Source organism: Vulpes vulpes, chromosome 5 (genome assembly GCF_048418805.1).
Source record: "Vulpes vulpes isolate BD-2025 chromosome 5, VulVul3, whole genome shotgun sequence".
Taxonomy (NCBI): Eukaryota; Metazoa; Chordata; class Mammalia; order Carnivora; family Canidae; genus Vulpes; species Vulpes vulpes.
In genome coordinates this window covers 137,507,508-137,513,507 of record NC_132784.1, presented here as the reverse complement: position 1 = coordinate 137,513,507, position 6,000 = coordinate 137,507,508, and positions in this window count along the sequence as shown.

Genomic DNA, 6,000 nt, shown 5'->3' with positions numbered 1-6,000 from the left:
ACAGAAATATCTAAAAGCCCATTATTAGTTAGCTCTGTAAATTTCAAACATAAAATAAAATATTAGGCAGTCATTAAAGATGGCAGGGTAAAAAAAAATAAAAAATAAAAAAAAAGATGACAGTGTAGCAATATTTTGAGATATATATTTTTTTTTTCTGGAGTAAGTTCACTTAAAGAATACAAGTGTTTACCTCTGGTTACAGTTTTCAAGGATACTTTATTTTAGAGGGAGCAAATTTCCTGTTTTCTATATTGTTATATAAAAGTTAACATTTATAATGAATGTTAAAAAGTGCATTTCTCTATATGTGTTCACAACTTTGAAAATATACACACAGAAATGGACTAAAACATAAATAATTAGGATTAAAGTTTCAATTTCCCTTGTCTTTGTTCTGGTTGTGCTATTTTATTGATACAGAGCCATTCCAGCTCTTCTTCTGGATATGCTCCTTTCTCATGAGGAACACATTTTATATGGCTTAAGCCACCTGCATCCATCTCCACTCACTGAGGCAGGACCATGAGTCAAACCTAAAGAATCCTGGCTGTGGTGTAAGCAGGTGACTCAAGCTAAAGGAATCAGAGGTCTTTGGAAAATACTAAGAAACCACCTTTCTGTGTCCTGAGAGTCTGGGACCCCAGCAGTCCTCGTTCTTGTCATGGGACATGAGCCTCCATGAGGGAGACCAATCAGAGGTTGTCCGAGTCTAGACATGGAAAGGAACGATGAGTGCCATGCATCGCCTTGAGCTGCTGCCTTAGCTGTGGTTCCTACCAGCGCCGTTCTCTATCCCAGTGAGTGAATAACTGGATAATCTTTCACTAAAGGGCACCTGTGTTGAATTTGTATAATTTGCAAAGATCCCAGTACCACCTTGTTTCACATTTGCCTCATGCACAGTTAGGCCCAGTCTCAGATAAAGCTTTGATCCACCCACACTAATTGCATAATAATAAATGAAGATGAATATGCTCTTAATTCTATCATCTTATTAGATATTTTATTTTTTAAGCTCATCAATAGCTGGCTCCCTTCTAATTTTTCTTGCTTCAGTTTTTTTATCTCCCTTTGTTTTTTTTTTAGTTTATTTATTTATTCATGAGAGACACAGATAGAGAGCGAGAGAGGCAGAGACACAGACAGCAGAAGAAGCAGGCTCCATGCAGGGAGCCCGATGCAGGACTTGATCCCAGGACCCTGGGATCACTCCCTGAGCCGAGGGCAGATGCTCAACTGCTGAGCCACCCAGGTGTCCCTTTTATCTCGTTTTAATAAAAACATTAATTTGAAAGGTTCATCCATCTCTCAAGCTACTGAAACATGTCAAATTTGTTTTGTTCTGTTAGGAAGGATGCATGGTTTTTATACTTCCTTTGTTCTTGCTTGTCTACGTTTCTTTGTCCCCACACATAAATGGTGGCTTGTCTCAGGATAGAACATTTGCCTCACAATATAAAATCCTTTGAGACCATGGATATTAGGATTTGTGGAAGTCTGAAAGTAGGTATTTTTCTTCTGTAGAAACCTCAGGGCTCTCGTAATTTGTTTCTTAATTACTTAATAGTCTTACCTCTATTAAAGAAATTGAATTTGTCATAAATAAGTCTCTAAAAAGAAATTTCCTAACTCACCTGATTTCACCAATGAATTATATTAAGTAGAAATAACAGTAAATACTGCCTTAGCTCTTCCAGAGAATATGAGACAGAGGTTCATCCCTTTACACTTTCCTTTTAAAGCCCATCATAAATATCATTGATATTAAAAACTGACAAGCAGTATTTCTGACTCTGGCCATCATTACATATCTAGTACCAGGCTAGTCATTCTGCTTCAAAAGTGATGCACCTAGAAAAATGATATGAAACAACTCTGTTCAGATATTGGGTAACATGGTCCCAGAGAAATGGAAAACAGGTAGGATACCCAGGTGGCTTTCTGCCTGGAAGTAGTTTACAGACTGAAACACAGGAAGGAAGTGTCTAATCAGAGAGAACAATCCTGCAGAGGTGAGAGGGGGAGAGCAGAGGGCTCCGGAGGCTGGGGCAGCGCAGCTGTGTAGTCGTGGACAGAGGACTGCACGGAGCTGCCTAGAGCTGCCGAAGCCTACGGCCTTGTACTTCGCTGCATGTGACAAGTAATGTTTAGTAGGACCTGGAAGATGGGCCAAAATAGTAAAAGTGGAAGACTTCAGAGAAACAGAGGGGAGGGGATGGAGCAATCCTGACATCTGATATTCAACTGAGTAACCCCAAGTCAAGGCCCTATAAACCTTGCTGCCAAAGCCTAAAAGCAAGTTTCAGAACACTCCGTGGAAATGAACTGATTTCCAAGAAAAAAAAAAAAAAAATCAGCTGCTTTTAAAGGCAGATAGCAAAAGTGTAGGTTCTTAAAAACATTATATCCAAATCTCAGAGCCAATACATTATACAACCAGGAGAACAGGACTGTAAGCTGGCCCAGAAACGAAGGTGATATTGAAATTGGCAGGCAATTATTTCTTAACAGACATTATATTCATACCTATTGAGTTCAAGCCAAAGATGGACATAATGAGTCAATACCATATGATATCACCAGAAAAATAGTATAAAAATGGAATTGAAATTCTAGCACTGAAAAATAGAGTATGTGGGGAAAAATCAGTCAGTGGGCACAACAACATATTGGAAACTGCAGATAAAAAGATTTGAGAAACTGAGATGGGAAAAAAAAAAGTGCAAGAATGAACAAAATCTTGACCCCCTGAGGGCAATACCATTATCGAACATATGTGGATTTTGAGACCTAGAAAGGAGAGAGAGAGAGATACTGGGATGGAAAAATATTAAATAAGTAACAGCTGGTTTTCCCCCCAAATTAGTGAAAAAAAATCACATGAGTCCAAGAGGCTTAATAAATTCCAAAGTGAATAAAGGCCACCAAAATCATACTAGAACATTTCATAGCAGGAAAAGTAAAAACAAAAACCAGTTACACATGGGAGCAGCAATGTAAACATCTACTAATGCTCATTGAAATAATCCAAGTCAGAAAAAAATGGAACTTCATTAAAATGAAGAAAAAAAGAATTCTATTCAACCAGAACTCTTTTACGTATAGAAAATTTCTTTCAAAAATGATAATGAAATAAAAGCATTTTTTGATACATCAAATTTGAGATGATGCTTCACCAGCACACATTTAAGTTGGAGAAAAACAGGAAAATTTTGATGTTAAAGAAGTGATGGAGAGCACTGGATATTGTAAACATGTTGACACAAAAGCAGTTTAAGTTTTCTATTTCCTAAATTTTCTGCAGAAATTTTAACTGTTTAAAGACGAATGAATAACTACATATTATGAAGCTTATATGTAGTAATATATATTATATATTGCACATGCATAATACATAAACATGTGGTAATAATAAATATACATATATACATAATATATGTGTATTGACAATAGGACAAAACCTAGTAGTGGGGTAAGTGGGTATCTACTCTTGTAAGGTTTTATGTGAAGTGTCATCACACTCATTTATGAAAAATTATCAAAGATTAAGAATGAATAATGAATGAGCAATGATATGCTTTTAAAAAGAGAATGAGGGACGGCTGGGTGGCTCAGCAGTTGAGTGTTTGCCTTCAGCTCAGGGCGTGACCCCGGGGCTGTGGGACTGAGTCCTGCACCGGTCTCCCTGCATGGAGCCTGCTTCTCCCTCTGCCTGTGTCTCTGCCTCTCTCTCTCTCTCTCTGTGTCTCTCATGAATAAATAAATAAAACCTTTAAACAAAAAGATAATGATTTAAAAACTAAAAATCCCAGTAGATTTTTAAGTAGAATGTTGTAAATACTCAATTCACCTGAAGAAGCTAGGAAGGAATAAAAAAAGAAAAACAGATTAGACAATTTGAAAGCAAGATGGCCCATGTAAGCCCAATTATATGTATAATTACATTGTGTGTGATTATGTTCAGACTTTATAAAAAGACTCAAAGAGATACAGTTTTATTATAAAGACAAATGTGGTTTAAAATTTGAGATGGGAAAATATATATGATATATACAAGACTCATAAGGAAGTGATGTTATATTAGTATATTTTGAGACAAGGAATCTCAACATAGCAGGCTTTTCTTTATTGTCATCAACACAACAGAATATACTTTGATGTCCTTGTTTGCTGAGGTCATCAGTCTATTGTTTCACAATCTCTTTCTTCTGATTGGATCATTTTACTCTCATTCTTTCCATGTCTGATATAGAAGTTTTTGAACCCAAAGGTTGTAAAGGTTAAGAAATAGAAGATATTAAAAAACTCAAAATAATTTCAAGAGATGAAAAATAATCCACAATAAAATATAAAGCTATTAGAAATTGCAGAAGAAAGGCTGGAAAATTACAGACATACTGAATGGAACCTAACAAAACTAGGCACAGAGAGAAATACAATTGGAATGAATTCCAGAGCATCAATTGCTTGTGGAGAAATATTAAGCAATTTGAAACATGTGAAACTGAAGTTTAAGATGGAGGTAAGGGTACTATGCAAATATATAATAAAATAATAGCTATAATTTTACAAATAAATGAAAATATTGACCCCACAGAATCCTGAATTCAATGAATGGCGAACAAAATTAACATAAAGGACCACATGAAAACCAATAATAAAGAGAAAAAAAAATCTTAAGAACATCTAGAGAAAAAAATAAGCACATCACTTACATAAAAGCAAAATTAGATCAATGTCTATAAAATGAGGAAGATAATGAGGTCATCTTTAAAGCCTTGAAAAAATTCTAAGTAGAACTATAATCCCAGAAAAAAATAGCTACAAGAATAAAGGAAAAACTGTTTATTTCAGGTGAAAAAAAAGTTGAGAAAACAAATTGCTAAGAAATCAGCACTAGGAAGGAATGTCCAAAGAAAAAAAATGAGACTGGATGGATATTTGCATCTACAAAAATCAATGAAGAGTACTGGAAATGGTAAACAACCGTAAGTATAACGCTTTCCATTTTCTCACTTTTATATCTATTTTAAAGATAACTGATTTTTTAAAGCAAAAGTTACATTTCGGCTTATCACATACCTGTATATATGTGGGGACAAATTTATATGACAACAGTAGCCCAAGCAATAACAAGAGGGAGAGGGGAACGTCCTCTTACATGGCACTAGGGTGTAGAACATACGGTATTTGACTATTACAAGTTAGTGATGTGTGCTGCAAATCATAGAACAATCTTACACACACATCACACAACATCCTCCTGCACCCCTATCTCCCACACCATACACTTCACACACTGCATATACATACAACACACCTCACACAGCACCCAGAATTAACACCCCGTACACATACACCACACTCCCACCCGCATGCTCATACTACACACATACCATATACACACACACCACACACCTACATATACACATATGCCACATATATTCACACACCACATATACCACACACACATGCTTACACTACACACATACCATATATACACATACTGCACACCACGCACACACACCACACACCTCTATATATACACACCTCATATACACCACACACATATAGACATACACCTACATAGGCATGTTCACGCTGCACACATACTATATACACAAATACCACACAACTCCATATATGCATATGCCATATACACTACACACACCATATATGCCACACACATACATACACACAGACATGCTCACACTATACACATAACCACATATCACACATCTACATATACACATATGCCCTATACACACGTGCAAGCACACACACACACCACATATACACCACACATACCTTACATCTACATATACACATATGCCATATATACACACACTACACATACCACACACACACTCACACACTACACATATCCCACACACACACACACACACCACACTAAACAAATAGGTACAATTTATAAGCCAAAGTTGAGATAAAATGGAATCATTTAATACATCTCAACTCAAAGGAAAGTGGAAAAAA